At 42.4% G+C, this 18517-nt stretch overlaps 1 long non-coding RNA gene across 2 annotated transcripts in view; it reads left to right on the top strand.

Annotated features, from left to right (window-relative positions):
* LOC127015770 (uncharacterized) overlaps positions 1 to 18517 on the top strand; it is a 272322-nt gene that overhangs the window by 18555 nt on the left and 235250 nt on the right. For both annotated transcript variants that reach the window (XR_007766374.1, XR_007766373.1), the window contains exon 2: positions 13257 to 13425. This is a non-coding gene — a long non-coding RNA (uncharacterized LOC127015770). The remainder of the gene's footprint in view (positions 1 to 13256; positions 13426 to 18517) is intronic.

Raw genomic sequence — 18517 nt, 5'->3', positions numbered from 1 at the left:
GCTGGATTCAGGCACGCGTTTCAGCCATGCCCTCAGCTCATGCCGAAGTGGCGGCTGGGCATCTACTTCCTTTTCCCGTGTCCTCCTGTGTTCCTTCACCAGTCCTTTGGTTTGTGCAGGTGAGAAACTTGGTTGTGCTGGCCAGGAGGCAGCCACATCATGGCCAATGTAGGACGGGGTGTGGAGATACTGATGCCTGGGCACACTGTAGCATACGCTTTCTCCCCTGGTTAGATCTAACCTGTGTGGTGTTAGCCTTGGCCTTCCTTAGTACCTGTGAGAAGGGTGTACAAGTGAAAGGAAAGCAACAGAAAAGGGAGTGCTGTCCCGCAGAGTGATGTGGATAGCTTAAGGAGTTGGTCCCATTCAAACAAAATGTGCCCTACTGTACCCAAACGAGAAAGTATTCACCTAGGAGCAAAAAGTTCCTGAGGTTTTGACTCCTGAATGGGACCTGTATCCCGTAAAACATATCTGGGAAAGGATTTGGAGCTCAGAGAGGGCAAAAGTGTTAATGTAATCCCTGATGCAAGAACAAGACAGCAGTGAGACCAGCGCTGGAGTACAGCATACCCTCTGCCTGCCTGTGCTTTTAAGAGGATGTTAAAAGACTGAAGAGTGTAGAAAGCTTGAGAGCTAGTGCAAAGGCTTGAGTTTTGCACGGAGAAAAAGAGATCAAGAATTCAATCTATTTAGCTTATGACAAAAAAGGTTGAGGAGCGACTCGATTACCGTGCTCAAGCACCTTTGTGGAGAGGAAATATGTACCACAGGGCTCTGTAATTTAGCAGGATGAGTCACAAGACTGAACTTGAAACCAGAAAGCTCAGAGTTAGGCATGTATCTTTAGCAGTGAGGTTTAATAACCACTATAATAAACTACCAAGGAAAGTGATAAATTCCCCAGCTCTTGATTTATTCAGGTTAGGACTGCAGGCCTACTTGAAAGAGATGCTTAAACCAAACACAAGCTGCTGGGATGAGCAGAGAGATAACTGCTATTAAATGGCCTCTTGTACAGACTATGGGATCTTAGGTGATGCAATAATTCCATTTAGCTTTGAATTTCATGAATTTATGAAATAAAGTGATTCTCTTGGTGGGGTCATCTGTTCCAATAATAGATAGCAGCTTGAACCTGCTGAGTAGATCACCTCGTGCACAGAACAGGTCCATAGAGCAAACTGTGACATCATCCTTAGAAATAATGACAAGAAATAATAACAAAGCAATGGCAAGTGTTACATAACTCCTTGCTCTATCACAAGACTACTGTAATTCTTCCGGGTTCAGGTCCTGTCGGAAAAAATGCAGTCTGAGCTTTTATTTCTATCCTGACTCCAAACTCAGATATTCAAACTTCTATTAGCAAACAAAGCCATCTTTCATTTGTATGCATGTATAGAAAAGGAAACTGCTAGGTTTTATTATCGTTATCTTTTATGAAATAAGTGTACAAACTTTTATAGAGTAAGCATCCATATAAAATCTCTGGTGCCAGATGAAATAATTTGCTTGAGTTACTAGAGTGTCTGTGTGCCTCCAGACAACTTTCATGAGCCTGCTAAGAACGGCAACTGTACGTAAGTTAGTAAAAGGTAGTAGAATAGCATTTACAATGGGAGGGGCAAGAAATCAAGATGATGAATGAATGCTTTGATAGTGTAGAACATCGTTAAATTTCTGAAAGCTGAAACAAGGGCAACAGGAAAAAAAAATTCACCCTATAACCTTTGATTTTAAACTAAAGGGTGAGTTGCTTGCAAGATGTCTCTATTTCCGAGTTACAGAGGCTTCGGGGAGAGCTGACTAAAAGCCTCTTGCTCGTTCGATTGTGTTTTGTGTGCTTCATAGTCTCCCCCAGTTACCATGCTTCCGCTTCTCTGGTGCCCAGCTTTTCATCCCATGTCCCAAGTGGCACTGTGCACCCACCATACTTACTCGACAGAAGTCCAGTGGCTATATGCAGGCGGGTGACTGTGGGAAGAACTCTGACATCCTCTGATGTTGCTGGTAATTTTAAAAACATATATATTTACTTATTTTAGGTGGCCATTGACTTTTTGACTGCTGCTTTTTCAGCAGCAGAGAATCTGCGGCTCTCAATCGACCTAATATCCAAGCTGTTTCAGAGTGGGGCATCCCTCAGTGGCAACAGTTCAGCTGCATTTTCACAGTGCCTTAGTGACATGTGGTGGTGTGGTCTCCTGGTTCTTCCTCCTTTTCATACAGTGCTGAACAGAATAGGATTATGGCCTAAAAGCACAATCTCCAGCTACTAAATATATGACTAACTATCGCATATTATGATAATATATGACTTGATATTTTAGACAGAGGAACTTGAGTAAGGGCGATGAAGGATCTTCAAGCTAATTAATGCTTTGGAATTAGTATAGGTAATTAGTATAGGTAATCATAGGTGCAAGGTACTGCAAAACTGTTACTTGAAGAACAGTCACCATACTCTGAAACGCTGTCCTGGGTTTACTGTTAGAGACAAGCTTATGGACAAAAGGAACTATTGTTCTGATAATGTATGGCAAACCCTATTTTACTTACAAGAAAAAGGAATTAAAATTAGAATTCAAGTTTTTCAAATCCTTGAGCATGCATGCATGGGCCCGGATATGTTTTCATGAGGTTTCTACCCGGTTATTTTGGTGTACGTGTGTATGCATCTATGCTCTTTTAGTTATTTAAATACTTATTTCATTTTTTACCTGCTAAAATGATAAAGTAAAAAAGAGGTTTGAAATCTTTGCGTGGGGCCAAAATATCTGTCCTTCTCTAGAAGAAAGATTGCATCTTTAATTGAATTAGGTAAATCCTCTTCATCATTTTTCTGCTTTCTCTATTCTTAAATATCACTATTATTTTGCAGCCATCTTTGTGCATCACATTTTACAAACCTTAAAATATTGTGTTAGGAACTAGTATCTCTTAACTAGAGAAGGTGCTTTGCCACCCCTTCTGTTTTGTTTTTGAATCTTGCCAGCAAAAACACACAGTTAATGGCGATGACTGAAGAAAAATATCCATTAGAGCAGCGCTACTGTGTGGTATATGTTCTATAGCCATTACTTTCAGAAATCACTTAGTTTAGGGCACTTCCCTGTGACTTTTCTCTCAAACACACCCTATTAACAATGCACTTTGTCTCCGACTGTATTGCAGCTGATGATAAACAGATGGATCTTGGTCACTGAATGAATATGAGAAAGCTGTTTGAGCACGGTATGGTTCGTATTCCCATCCAGCTGCCTCGGGCTTCTGTCCTCTTGAAACCCTGCTGAACAGTGAAGGCTTCTAATTAGGCTTGAGGGTGAGGGTCTCTTTCTGGCCATATATCACTTTCTTAGGCAGGGCTTCCACAGAATTTGCAAGAAGGAAAATGCACGACGCTGTCAAAACAGCATCTTCTTCAGAATGACCTGAAAAAGTGGGTTTTGTGTGAAAGTTGGCTCTTTGGGGGAGGGTGGGGAAGGGGGAGAAGGGAAAAGAGGGAAGAAAGATGGTGAAAATCGCCGACATCTCCCATAAAACAGCTCCTGGCATGCTGATCAGACTGAAAAGATGTTGTGAGTCACTGGGGACATAAACCAATATAACAGACTGCAGCACAGTGTGGACATGTGTGACATTGGTTGTGCGCCATTAAGCGATGATCTCCGGATGTTTGAATTGCGTTTTGTTTTTTTAAGGGTTGTTTGCTTTCATGGTAAAACTTCCTTTTGTGGCAATAAGGTCTTAATGCTACTTATAGTGCCACTGTGGGTACAAGAATTTATCTGTGTGAAATTGTGGGCTGATGTGGTAAGTCCACAGAAATCAGTAGGAAAAACATTTCCATGTGGCTGATGACATGCGTGGCTGGAATGGAGCCCCGGCACTGTCTAGGTGTGCCAAAGCACCCATCAGCCTCTTGGATAGACATTTTTGTCCCCAGTTCTTAGAATAACGATGACAATAGTAAAGATATTGGGTATTGAGATAATATAAAACTGAGTCAGCTGGCTGCATTTGGGTCTGCCCGCTTTATGCAGGGTGCAACACCACCTCACCCGCGGAGGGCTTCTCACTGTGAGAGGGAAAGCAAGGCCAGAGGAAGATAAGATACAGGTTTCTCTTTCATTTTTACTTATTTTTTTTCTCCAGCTGGACCTAGTGGATGCGTGGTTCAACTGGTACTCGGGAGCCAGCCTGTAGACCTTGTGTTTTAAAATTTACTCGTGATCCAAGGCTTGAGACACGCTGTAAAACTGGACCTTACAGTCGCACGGGTGCCCCGCCGTGCCACACGCATGAGTACAGCTGGGAAGGATCACCGCAGAGCCAGCTAGGCACGGCGAGGCGCGCAGTGGCACTGAATGAATAAGCCGGAGATAGGAAGACCTTATAGCAGAAAGCCCTTTCCCGCCCGCCTCCCCTCCCGGCGCCCCTGGCCCGGCGGTGCGCCGGGCTGTGCGGAGGCGGCGGGGGAGGACGATGGTTACGGGCACTGGCGGCCGCGGCGCCATTTGCATCTCAATGGGAGCTGCCTGTTGACTCGGTGTGTGTCCCCCCTCTCCACCCCGCTCTGTCGGCGCCCTCCCGGGTCAAGGCTGCAGGCGGCGGGCAGGCGAGGCCGCGGGACGGGAAATGGCGGGGGGGGGGGGGGGCGCCTGCAGCGGCGGCCCCTTCCCGCCCGTGAGGTCCCTCACAAGCCCCCTCGACCTGAGGTACCCCAGGCAGGGCCAGATGGTGCTGAACCCCTTTGCTTAAAATGCATGGAAATAGGCTTTTCTCAGCGGCCTGCTCCCCTGGGGCCGGACTGGGAGGCAATTCACTGCTGCCATGAGCCATGAAAAGCCCTGTGTGCTTGGTTGCAGCATTGTCTCTCGTGCCGTGAAGGCGCAGGTGTTGGTGGTGTCCTGAGGACGTGGCTGAAGGCCAGAGAGGGCTGTGGTGACGTGGGCAGCCTCTTTGGCTGGCCCTGTGGGAAGGACGGTGCCCTGGGCCTTGCCTGTAATGTTTCCAGCTGGGTGATGCAACTGAGGGCTTGGTTGATGTTGCTTTGTGGTAAGTTAAGAAGGTTTTACACCTTGCCTTGCCATAGCCTTGTAAGAAGGAGTGGGGAGAGACCGGACAGGGCTGCTGGAGCATTTCCTATGCTCACAAAGTTGCCCTGCTGCAGGTTCGGGTCGTTGCCGGTCCCAGCTGTGCTGATAACCCTCACCTCCCTGACCGCAAATAAACCCGGCGATTCCCCAAATGTTGGGACACATCCTGCGGTTCAGCCTGAAACGGGGTCAGTTAACTGTCAGTAAGTGACCCATTTTCCCAGCTGCTGCCGAATGCACTTAGCCAGGAGGCAGCCTGGGTTTGAGCTGTGTCCCTCCCCCAAAAAGTGCTGATGTGTGAAAAGAAAACAGGAGTTTTAGTGAAGCTGTGTTTAGCAGGGGAATCTTGTATCTTGGTCATTAATATTTGAAAACCAAAAGGAGGCTGAGGTGGATACTAAAAAGTCACTGTAACATCTCAAAAACTAGTTCTGGAATAACCCTGTGCTTTTCCAGCATTTTTGCTCACTGTAGGGACCATCACAGTTTAGATAAATCTATGTTTAGAGAGCCATTTTTAAAATATCCAAGACTGATTCTAGGGGAGGGAGGGGGTGAGCAGCTATTTAAAATGAGGATCTCACAATGTCCGTGAAAATCGGATGTTTGGTCTGTTTTAGCTTTACCTTACTTATCTGGATTGTAGATTTGCTAGAGTCTTGGATGTATTTGTCCATTAAGGACTCTCATCTTAACAAAACTTGTTGATTCTGCATACAGGAAGGAGGACCTGTTGTTTCCACATAGCTTTTTCCCCTTTCTCTTCTATATCTTATTGCTCTCTCAAACAAACTGCAGACCATCATTTTTGTGCTGCTTTCACCGATGTCTTCTGAGCTGTTTTTGGAAAGCGACAGGAAAACCTTAAAATATTTTTCTCACCTTGAGGGTGGCATGCTTCTGATATATGGGTTGAGACTGAACATTTTCAAACGCAGGCTAAATAGATCATATGTTTCTACTGAACCATTAGAAATAATCGTAAAGGCTGCCTTGGAGTGTATTTTGTACATGAGTTCAAATAATTTGCACTACGTTAGCACTTAAAAGTGGGCTACTGAAATAAAAAAAAGGTTGCTTATAATTCTTTTAAAGGTGTGAGAAATCTGTTATTATTTAATCTTTCCTCTTACTAATGGAAAGTATTCATATCTAGATATAAAATATATAGATATATTGATATATTTATATAAAATATATCAATATATAAAAATTTCATAGGCATCTCCCAATTAGTTCCTCTTTCTTACATAACAATACTTTTACATTATGCTCTTGTGTGTTACAGTAATCTCAATAGCTCCCTTTTACCTTGGGGGTGAAAAAAATCACCTATACACCTGTCCCCACTCTCAGAATAATAAAACCTTTATGCTCCAGTGAATATTTATCTCCAAGCATTGACACCAACCTCCTCAGATGGGGTTGCACAGAGAGTTTAAAAGTGGGATGCCCTGTGGCAGTTCATCATAGCTAATGTGGAGCTCAGGAGGAAGAGGAAATGATTTTATGACTGTAAGTGGAAAAAGGACAAATAAACAGGGCTAGGAAGAGGAGCTGTTGTGTACAGGGGAGCCTAAGCCTTTCGGTGTGGTTGCAGGAAATGGGCTGTGTGCATCATGAGGGGTGCCCACAAATGCGCTCGGGGCTTTCAGAAATGTATTTAGGTCACTGACACTTTGAAAGCTTTATACATTTTTGAGCCTAGGGGCTGTAACAAAGGCATGTAAACTCAGAGTGAAGGCTAGCATCCATCCGTGGCTGGTCTTATTGTATCCACAGGAATTTCAGATCAATGAAGGATGTTAGCAATTATGTGCTGAAATAACTAAGTACAATGGGATGAGGTAAGGAAAGCGCTTCAGCCTTGAATTTGAATTTCTTTTGCTTTCTGGCGGTTTGTGCTAACACCCCTTGCAATGCTTAGTGTGTCTCTGGGGCTCTCCTATATTGTTCAGTACAGGAAATTTGAGACACGCAAGTTCAGCAGCAAGCATCTAAGTTGCATATGTAGATGTGATCTTTTCCTCGTGCAAGCCACTCACTGCATGGGGTGGTTTCACTTCTGGACTTGTGAAGGTATTTTACGGACATGATACCGGTTTCTCTCTTTTAGCACAAAATCCCTCATAGCAGGTATGGTCCTGGATTTTAAGGCTGAGAAGAAGTAACCATCATGCCGCTTGACTTCCTGCAAAACTCCAACCCCCAGTGTGCTGTGAAGAAAGTCCCGTGTGCCGCCTCATGCTCCACTTGTTCCCCGGGGTTCTTTCCGCTTGTAATTCCCAACGGGCCAAACCCAGGGTTGTATGCCTGACCCCCGTATCCAGGCCACTGGGCAGACTGAAGCAAGGAGGCGGAATTCCTTTGAAGTTGTGGAGTGACTGTGGAGCTGCTCCCCAGAAGCTGACTTGAGCCCAGTGGTGGATGCAGCTTCCCGGGGTCCTCACGCTGCCTCCCTGAAAGGGATCTGATTCCCATTTCTCCCTACAGCACAACCACATCAGTTCCACTACAGTGCAGCCTTCTCCCATTGCAGAGCAGTGGGCTGAGCCTGGCTCTACGCTATCTCAGAATGACAGACACTTGCAGAAAACCCCATTACAAACATCCTTTCTTAAAGGCCAAAACATGTGCTAGGAGAGCCAAGGGTCTATGACTTCCAGTTAGGACGGTTAATCAAAACGTTTGCCGTGTATTGAGTGAGCTCCTTCACAGTTTGTGCATTTATCTTTTGAACATCTGCAGAACAGCACGGCTTGGATAGGTTTCTGTTACTACTCTGAGCCTTCATTGGCTCCTGAGAATGAGTGAAGAGGAGCCAGACAACATAAAGGGCAGACAATCAAAGCTTTTGACTCTTAGATCCTTGCAGATGGGCCTTCTGATGAAATGACTAACAACTGTTGCCAGATCAGCAAGTAGCAACCACAAGGCACCCGTATTTATTTAACTTTCATTTTGTCAGATAACTTGTCTTTATGCTCTTGCAGTTTTAACTATGGATTATAAGTCACGAGGCTTCCTTCTGATCTCCCTAGCACAAGTGTAAAATGAGTCACTTGAGATGATTGGTTGTTGATAAGAGTTCTTCTACTGTAAAAGCAGTATACGCAAAGGCAGGATCAGGCCGAGGTGCAGACGATGAGTCCAGTGTCTAGTTTGACTGAAAAATCTTTATTGTCAGCCTCCAGGGTGAAGGTCTTCTAAGGGCACATACTAGAGGGAGGAAAGGTTTTTAGCAGCAGCCTTTGGTTATTGTTAAACAAATAAGTAAAAATCAATGACCTCATTTTCCTTTTCTGAACGGCTATGCATCTTGTGAATTCGACTGTGAAAAAACAAAGTGAGACTATCTGCAGCCAGGGCCCCCCAGCTACTTGAGTCTGCCCTGGGTGAGACTCTAGGTGAGGGGCAGCCAGCTTTCCTGACCTTGCAAGCTGCCTGCCAAAGCCGAGATGTTGCCAGATGCCTCGGGCTACAAACTGCGCACCTCAGAGCCGGCGTTCCAGGAATGGCTCGCAGGTGGCGTTGCCAGCAGCTCCACAGGAGCTTCGTTGCTCCGGCCATTATGGAAAGGAACAAAGCTGCGTATGTGGCCGTGTCCCAGGATGACCTAGTGGCGTTGGCTTAAGTAGCTCCCGCTGTCTTGCCGCCTTTCACGGGCGCAGGCTCTGATTGCCCAGTCACCCCGGTGCCAATCTAGCCCTGCTGCCAGATGCCTCAGTGTAGCCCTGGCACGTGAAGTACACTGCTTGCTCATGGGCCATATGAGGCTCGCCTTATTCTTGCCCATTCCCTTGCCTTCCTTGAAAGCAAATACCCTAATTGTGCAATGCTGAATATTGGCTTCTATCAGAACAAGTTAGAATGCACTTTGTGGTTCTGATTGCTGCTGTTTTTGGGTGCTGTAAAGGGGCTGAAGGTGGGGTACTTGACTGTTCCTGGAAAGCAGTCAGCTTCTCTGTTCCTGGAGTCAGATATCTGAAAAATGGCAAATGCCAAATCTGTAATTATTTCTGTATGTGTCATTCTCTGGTTTTATAGCTGATGCTTTACCTGTGTGCTTTTGGTCACTAGTGGCTTTTGTTCACCAAATAACATCCTGCTCATATATGTCATACGGCTTGCTGACACAGGATAAAATAACAAAGTGAACCTGCTCAAGTGTTACAAGCAACATCGCTGCGCTACTGTGAGACTTGGCCCACGTTGTTTAGCAATCCATGTAGCTGTGCCTGTAGCTTCATGATTTAGGGAATATGCTTTTGTGTCTAAATGAGCAAATGTATTCTCTTTCTGATAGTGGAAACTAGTTAGAACATAGAGTTCTGCTAAATTTGATCTTCCTTCTTTGTACGTCTACAAGATCTGGTAGTTTAAAAAGGCTTTAATGTGACTTTTGCTGAGGATGGTTTTTTTTGTCACTTCTCTCTAGCTCTCTTCTCATTCCAAATATGATGAAGAGGAGACATAGCTGATTTAAGTATTTCAAGCTAGTGAAATTAGACCAGATTGATTAGGGGCATATGTGGTAGGCATAGCACTTGAAAGCTAACCAGCTGTTTCCTCCTGAGAAATGTTCTTACAGAGGGATTTGAAATTCAGATTGATCCTAAGTTTTCAGTATCAGGATTATTTAAGTAGTTAGCTATGCCTTATTGCTAACTTTAGGCTATAAGGTATGATTATTTCAAGTTAAGTAAAACTTTCTTTTGCAAGGAATTCTGCTGAAAGAAGTGAAATCAAGGGGAGCCAGGGGATGCTGTGGCATATGGTGTATCACCCAAGCAAGAATGGTCCCGTCTTTCCCCAGTTCCCCAGTTGATGTGTTGGCTTCAGTGTGGCTTCTTTTCCTGGAGTCATCTCCTGCAGGGATTATCTTGCATCTGAATTTATGCAAATATAAGAGCACTGAACAGTGTCTTACATTGTCCAGAATTGTGATCATGAAATGAAAATGCTGGTTTTGCTCACAGGTTAGAACTAAGGTTAACTGTGAATTTCCTGGCCTTTGTGAATTTTAAAAATAAAATTTACTTTTGCATTAACATCACATCTTAAAATCAAATTTCCTTGTTTGTTTTTAAGATAAGGGGAAAATCAGAAATGGGATTTTATTTCACCACGAAAATGTGGTGAGGCCAATTTTGATTAGATTTTACTAAAACAAGCAAACAAACAAACTGGCCACACTCATTAGTTGTAAATCAATTAACAATTTCAGTCAGGAATATATATTTTTTCCTCTTATAAAACAAAACATCTCATGTTCACTTCTGTGCAGAGACTTTGGCAATATTAACATTATCACACAGCTTTTTCTAGAAATTATCACTGGCAGCAAGAGTTACATAAAGGTATATCAGCCTGGCCAGTAACTCCAAACAGACCTTCATTCCCAGGAAATGTTAGGGGAAAAAATCAGCATAGGACTTAGGGGCTGAAAATGAGACTATTACGTACGTACATGGTTTCTTTTTAATAAGTACAGTGAAAATGTGCTTCTTCTGGAAGTAAATATTCTGTACATTATGAGGTAGGATTGAATGAGGCATCTTTCACTACCCTGTTGTTTGTTCACGATGCTTGAATCGGTGCTACTGATCAAGAGTCCTAAGCGAATATACAAATCCAAGCCTTTGCGTGGTTCTGGACACGCTTTTGAGCATATCAGCAAAGAACAGGGGAAGGCTGGGTTTGGGAGGGTAAGGCTGCTGTAGTAAATGGTTTTTCAGTTGTGGCTTACGTGGGATTTGCTAATGTTCTGCGAAGAGCTGGTTTGTGCAGCTTTACAGATTCAACACGCCATTTGCTTATCACAAAAAAATGCATGAAGGAGGTGGACAAAGTTTTTATTTTTTTCCTGTGCAGTTCCTGTACCTGTCAAAAGGATTTTATGAGATGGAGAATGAGGAGGATACGTGGTTTCCTTAACTGTGACTGAAAGGAAATGGATTTGTAAGACAGCTTTGACAGTACGCTTGTTGCTATAAAGGAACATTTGGGAAATCCTGTTTTGTGCGTTTGAGTGTGGCAATCATCCTGATGCTCTTCCTAATCGCAAACTACAATAACGCCGACTAGGATCAGAGCACGTTACCCTATTTATAATAAAGGTGTTGAAACCCTTTCTGCAATGGTTTCTCTAACCTGGTAGCTGGGAGTGGTTTTTTGCTGACTCAGCAGCATTACTGGTTCACCAGCAGCACTGCACACAGCTTGCACATACCGTGCCTAGAGTTACGGCAGGGCTCTGCTTATCGCTTGGTGGACAGGAAAAGGGCACAAGAGCAGGAGAGCTAAGTATGAACAATGTAAGCGTAAGGAAGAGGATTCCCGTTTATCTTCAGTGCTGCTGTAAACGCCGTGCTGCTGCTCGATGGCTTGCGCAGAGTAATGTGAACTTTGCTGCCCTGCTCTTGCTGCTGATTACATGACAGTGTTTCCTTTGCTTTGCCATTAGCTATTCTACCTCAGACTGCCTGTTAACCGAGTAATTTGCCGCACCTGCTTCCACTTTCCATGTCATGGACAGTTGCTGGTTTTACAAAATGTTTTCTGTTTGTCAAGCTGCTCTGCCTGCCTGGAAATGTTTTCCCTGCTCAAATTTTTTAGGCTCGTACCTCAAGGACTTGTTACTAGGTAACAGGGTTCCATTTGCCAATTGCCCACTATTTCCTTCTCACCGTATTACAGGCCTGATTATTAACATTTAGTTCAGAGAAATTGCTGTCATTATGTGAAGTAACTTCCTTTGGAGGTTACTCATTAACCTTAGGTATTTTACTGTGCGATTATAATTGCCAAATGCCATAGGCATGGAAAACCTTTGAACTCCTCAAGGTATTAGTGTATGGGAGAAATGGTATCAGCTGTGATTTTTATACCTTCTCTACATCCCACACCCACCCCACAGTTATTTTTCCTTTTGACTGTATTCTTGTTCCATTCCTCTTGGCGTGCTTCATAGCATACAGAGCCTGCTCAGCTGCTGGAGAAGAGAGTGTTTCCTTCTGAAAGGGAATCAGTCTCTCCTGTTCCCCTTTATAGATCTGAGATTAGTCCTAGCAAGCTCAGTGGTGTTACAGTGCTCATTATCTGCTTACCCGTGCAGCTGAGAACAGAATTTGGTCTCTTGACCTTGCATGAAAAGTGAAATAATTGGGAAGCCAATAGTCTCGTGTGGCATGGTCCATGCTGTTACCATGTACAGTTTTCCAGCATTTAGGATGGCTCTTCCATATTTGCTTTGGGGAGATTCTTAATCAGCTCTACTGCTATATATTGTGTTCAAGGAATGGAAGTTTTCAGACAAAAACACCATTCCCTTTTTTTCCCTTTCATTGTCTATACAAACAGAATCAGCTGCGTACTAAAGTGTTTGTCTCAGGGCAGCATGTGTTCTCTGGAAAAGTCTCACTAAACATATTTGTCTTTCGCCCCTAACCCACTCCTTAGAAGTCCATCAACATTCCTGGTAACTTGATTCCTCTGACAGGATAGAGCAAAGCTGCTGTAGCTTTAGTGTAGGCCTGTGTTGCCATATATATCATATTCAGGAAATTAGGGGACAAGTGAGATATATATGTAGTACTTAAACAGAACTAAAAAACCCCAGAAAAAGTACACGGGCAATAGGCACGTTTGTACATGGAGTCAGACCTAGTTTTGATGGTAGGAAATGAAACGTTGTGGTGGGCAAGGAAACCTTAGTCTGGTAAATATTCTAAAATACAACAGTAGAATAACCAGTGCTATAAATAAAAAGGGGGCAAAGCTAAGGTAGTATTAACAAATGAGTCCTCCCAAATCTGAGCTGGGCAGGGCAGAGAATATAACAAGATCATGACAGCAACTTCTATCAAGCCCTTGATTTAATATTGCTTACCCACTCTGCTCTGTCCTTTTAATCTCAGCATGAGGGTTTTTTGTTGGTTTTTTTTTTAAAGGGGGAAAAAACAAGCGAAAAAAACTCAAAACCAGTTATGTGCTTGCATGCTGCACATAGTACAGTCTCCATGATGAAAGTGCCAAGTCACTACCCTGATATTATTAGTAATCAAAAATGTTTACTAACACAGTTTCTGATAGTGGCCTAACTTTCCTTTTTTCTTTTTTTTATGGTAATTTGTTTCTTCTTTCATCCTCTAGAACAAATCTTGCTCCCGATTTCAGTGGATTTTCTCATTTGATGATATGTCAGCTGTAACTTCTCAACTACTGTGTGTTGCAATGAGCTAAATGGTGGAATTTGTGTTGACATCTAATATTACTCCCTGGCATAAATTCAGTGATCCATGAAGTCCAAGCAGTGCAGAAGGTGGGTAACACTTTAAAACTTTTTTTAGTAAAACTGTGCTTCACTGAATTCCTGTTTACTCCTCCTACTTAACCTGCTCACCTGCAGCTCCAGGTCTGATTCATGAGATAACAACATAATTCAGCACTGTAGGAATAGCTCAGTTTTCAGTTTTTGCTTTATGGGTTTATTGTCAATAAATCCACATCATTTAATGCGAACTAGTAGTATAGTTTAAAAACAAGCAAACCCCAAACTAGCGTTAACTACTAAGAGCCCTTCTTGAGAATACAGCACAGAATACAATTCGCTGGTGTGTAATGTGAAAATTAATAGCAAAACTTTATGCATGAGACAGCACTCAGTGAAATTAAAAGCCTATTAGATGCCATAATTGCATATCGTATCAAAGATTTTGGATTGCACACAGGTACAAAAGCATGCTCCAAATCGTAGTTCCTCGTTGTACTTGAATCAAATGTATGCAGAAGAATAAGGGAAACAGAGCGCTAGCATGGCTAACACTTGAGACAAGGCATGTTACTGCCAGCTGTGGCATATTTCTTGCATTCAAGAAGACCAGTAAATGGCTCAATTTATTTATTTATTTATAAAATGTCTAAACTTTTCTGTCCTCTACTGTACAGGCATTACAAAATATTTAGCCTTATTTTGATATATGACATTGTTTTGTTTGAGCCAGTGTCATGGAATAACATTTAGTGTCATAGACTGGGGATCTAATGTTTTTCTACAGAAACATCTGTGGTAGTTCAAATGTTACATTTTTTTCCACGTATTGAGTTTGCAAGTGCAGAAGAAACAGATTTATTTTTAGACCAAAATTAGACTACATGTTAATACACAGTAAAGTACTTTCTCCCACTGAAGTTGTGGCAAATTTTACGTTAAACAATGATTAGGTTTCCATAGAAGACAGTGCAATGGGGTAAATCTCTCTTGTAGCAACCTGCATTGCAACTCCACTGGGGGGGTGTGGTGTGTTTTTAAAAAAAAAAAAAAAAAAAGAGAGGCTTAGAGTACAGCATAAATGCTGCTGTCCTTACAACATACAATAACAGGCTGAAGTTGTCATAAATACTTTTTATTTTCATAAGGTCTGGATATGTGCCTTTGCAAGTCTCATTGGAAGCAGGATTTATTGATCTGGAACCTCTACAGAAACATCTGTGAGGTTCAGTGTATTATTTTCTTATACAAGTTTCTATCTTTTTGAAAATGAAATGCACGCCAGTTTTATAAAATGGACAAAACATTATTGATTGGCCACCAGGAAGGTTATATTTAAACTTACTGGAAAAAAAATTATTTTCAAGATGCTTGGTAAGATATTCAGGCTTTTTTTTTTTTAATCATTCCTCTTCACTAGTCCTGATGTAGTCAGGTTTTTTCCCTTTCATCAGTAAGGGAAACATGGAATCTGTGCTCAGCAGCTATAGACCTGACTGATGGTGTATTGCTTACTAGGGTGGTATATGTAGGAGGAGTGATTAGCCCTAAGTTCAGGATGATCATGGGGAGGAGTATGTGTAGATATACTTAGGGCAGAAGTTGCTGTCAATTACGAGGGGGGGGGGCAAAAAGACCAAGGTAGACATGTAAATGCAGAAACTGAGTACCTGGCAAATGCTGTGATCCTTCCTATGGTCCTTTTCTTGCCCCCCCTTTTTTTTTTTTTCCTTTCCTTTTGAATCTCCAAAAGCAGAGCAAGGTGGGTTGTTTGTTTGTTTGTGTTTTCCCCTGGAGGGGAAGGAATAAGAAGAAATCTTGGTCTCTTTTTAAAAAAAAAAAAAAGGCAAGAAGCTGATTACACATTATGATTTGTAGGGCTAAGAAACATGGTGAGGTATGAGCAATAACATCTGACTTGCTGCATTGTGACTGCAATGTTTGATTTTTCTCTTTGCTTTTTCCCCCCCTTCAAATGCAAAGCTGGGATCTGTTGTTTCCAATTAAACGTGTGGTGAGCTGTGTGCCTTTAGAAAATTGCAAAATACTCTCTCCCCACACCTCCATTCCTCGTGCTCTATTGCCCAATGTGGAAGCTGTGGCTCTATGGGGATTTACCATTTCCTCCTAGGATCACCTGTGCTGTGGCTTAAATAAAAGTTTGTTTCTTCAGCTGTCTGACTTTCGAGTTTATCTGACTCAGGTTGACCCCTTAGTTTTATAATGAGCTAGTTTATTTGCTTGTGCAAATTGGGTTTTCTTAGACAGAAATATAACAGACTGTAAAGAGGGCAATCTTTTGATCATTTCACCTCCGGAAGAGGGAAATCTACAATGCCTTTCTGCACTCACGGGGCACTCTCTAGGTTGTTAATAACATTAAGTTACTGTTCCTGAACACTTTGTTGTAGGATTTTTTTTTAATACCATGTTGTAAAAATCCATGTAGAAAAATGTTGTTTCTTCTGTCTATGTTAGAAATATTGACAGGGTTTAGAGGCCAATTACTTTTCTATTCACAGGAAATACAGAGCCTTTGCTTAGCAACCAGTCTGACTGTTTCTAATTCTTCTTTAAATATATCTGTATGTTACACCTATAGTCATGCATACAGGGAAGCACGAGGCAGAATGCTGGAAGAAAAGGAGGAGTAAACAGTTTGTGAAAATGGTGCCAGTTTTTCCTCGATGGGCCTCGATCTTCTAATATAGCCCAACAAAGCTGGGAGTGATGTGCCAAAATATCTTTTTAATAAACAACATAGGCAGTAGGAAATAATACTGGTGAGGGCTTGTTTTTCTGGCTCAGAGCCTCATTCCAACCTGTTGCAACCAGCTATTGAACGTCTATGGGGACACCCCCATGCAAGAGGCCCCATGGAGGAAAGGAACTTTTACATTTCTGTTTGACTGGGATCCTTGCCAGTGGCTAAGTTCAAAGTGCAGTTTCCAGTAATTTGCTGTTACTACTCTGCGTGTTTGATAGGCCAGGACAGAAGCATGCAACCCGAAGTAATATTTCCTGATTTCTGACATTTCTCAAGATACGAATGAGAGGTTGCTGAGGCACTGAAACTTGGAAGGGTTTTCCTGACTCCAACACCTTTGATGCTTTCCTTTTTTTGCCTCTTGTGTAGCCCCCTTCCCTCCCCCCATCTCCTCCCTTAGATCACATTCCCTGCTGTTGTCAGTTCCGTATTTGGATGACATTCATATTGATTGTTTCCCTATGCAAACACTGTGCGGCTGTTCTTATGCAACCAGAAAAATTCTATTGATTTACTGAGTGTGAGGGTTATTTAGATTGATATCTTTCTGTAGTAGTGATAACACTTTCATCTCCCCTTAGAATTATAGTTAACCTTTTCATTTTGGGGGGAGGGGATGCAAACGAATTTCTTTTGCCCTGTTAACTGTGGTAAGAGGGAGGTAAGCACCGGGAGAAGCCAGTAGACTAGCTACTGTTCTCTCTAACATATGCAGTTGTAGGCCATGTGTATGCCATTGTGGTTATGGAAGAAGCATCCTCTATAATTAAGATTATATAAGCATTCCTATTGTAATCCTTTTTTTTCAGCTTTCCAAAACTTGCCTCTTTTGGGCTGATATTTTCCTGGCTTGTTCTCTGCCATGTCACAACTTATTTATTTATTTTCCAAGCAGGGATACAAGTGTTGGAGAGAGTTGAGGAAATGGACCTCTCTTGCCTGTTTGAAAAAAGCTCTTGACGTTTTTGAAAAATAGATCTGGAGTCAAAATGAGCTTTAGGTAGAAAGTTGCCTGGATGTGACTGTCAAAGAGGGGAAAAGGCTTTGGCAAACACTTTTTATTACTGAATAATCTACATTTGTGCAAAAAGTAATGCAAATGTGCTGTGTAAGGGCAGAGCTGAGGTTGTGAGGGCAGCCTTAAATGCTTAAAATCCTAATTCTCTTTTTTTTTTACAGCTTAAGTATGTAGACTTCCTAGATATGCAGGGGCATGGGGGTATTAGTACAGCTACCTACAAAAGCAGAGCAGTAGGAAATTTAAAGGTGCGCTACTCAGTTCTAACTGCACCTCTACAGGAAAGTGAATACTTACATGAACAAAAGCTAAGTACTGAAAATGTGTGTGCTGATTTTGCACTGAAGCTTCGCTTTTCAGCTGAAACGGTCATCTTGCCTCTGTTTTGAAAACCAAATAAAATTCTTTTGACTTGTATGTAGCTAGAGTTTTCAAATAAATAAGTAAGCAAATAGCTTTTCTTCCAGAGTGCACTGACAGGTGTTCACACAATCCAAGCACTCATGAGGTTTTAATCATTAAACTAAACAGTTCCTTGAAAGCAGAGGAATTTGGAGTTAATTCTGATCTTTATACTTGTGCTGATCACTTCATATCCACCACAGTGTGTCCACTGTGGTGACATACATGGGACTGCCTAAACAGCAAGCTGAAGGAAACAGTGAGAACATATTTTTGATCTGAATGTTTCAAATACTGTAATTGGAATTGCATTATTCATGATTAGTGCCTTTTTTCCGATGTTTAGTCAAAAATTCTCTAGGGGGGCAGTGGGAGAAAGCATTGACTAGCAAATAATCACAAGATGATCTACAGTGGCAATTCATTTGCCCGCGGGTGTAGTGCATCACTGGTACCAGGGTGTCATGTGGCAGGCAGCTGTGTTCCATTGCCGGATGCTCAGCCCTCCTCTTTAACCAGCTGCAGTGCACTGGCCTCCCTCTGTTTTGATTTTTGGCCTGAAGGATGTGAGTGGAGTGGAAGGGAGAAACCTGCAACCTGGTCTGTGATTTTTTTTTTTCTTTTTTTTTCTTTTATTAATTGTGTGTGAGAATAATTCACCAGAGGCTGGCTGCACAAATTTGTTAAAACCACAATCTCCTGTGGGTAATAAAGCCTCTGGCTATGTTACAAGCACTGTGAAGTGATTGAAGAATGTCGGGTTGCATCATGAGACCAAACAGCAGGTAAACAAAAGGAGCATGCCATGTTCAAATGAAATAACTCCTCATAAACCTGGAGGATTGCAGCAAAATTTGTGCAGCTGTGTTGCTAAGTAGCTTCCTGGCCAAGAGAAGCACCAAAGATGTTACACTGACTATCTGTAATGGGTTAATACACTGAAACTGCAACCTAAC

This window comes from Gymnogyps californianus, chromosome 4 (assembly GCF_018139145.2).
Source record: "Gymnogyps californianus isolate 813 chromosome 4, ASM1813914v2, whole genome shotgun sequence".
Lineage (NCBI taxonomy): Eukaryota > Metazoa > Chordata > Aves > Accipitriformes > Cathartidae > Gymnogyps > Gymnogyps californianus.
The sequence above is the reverse complement of the archived record's forward strand: the minus strand, read 5'-3'. Positions and strand labels throughout refer to the sequence as shown.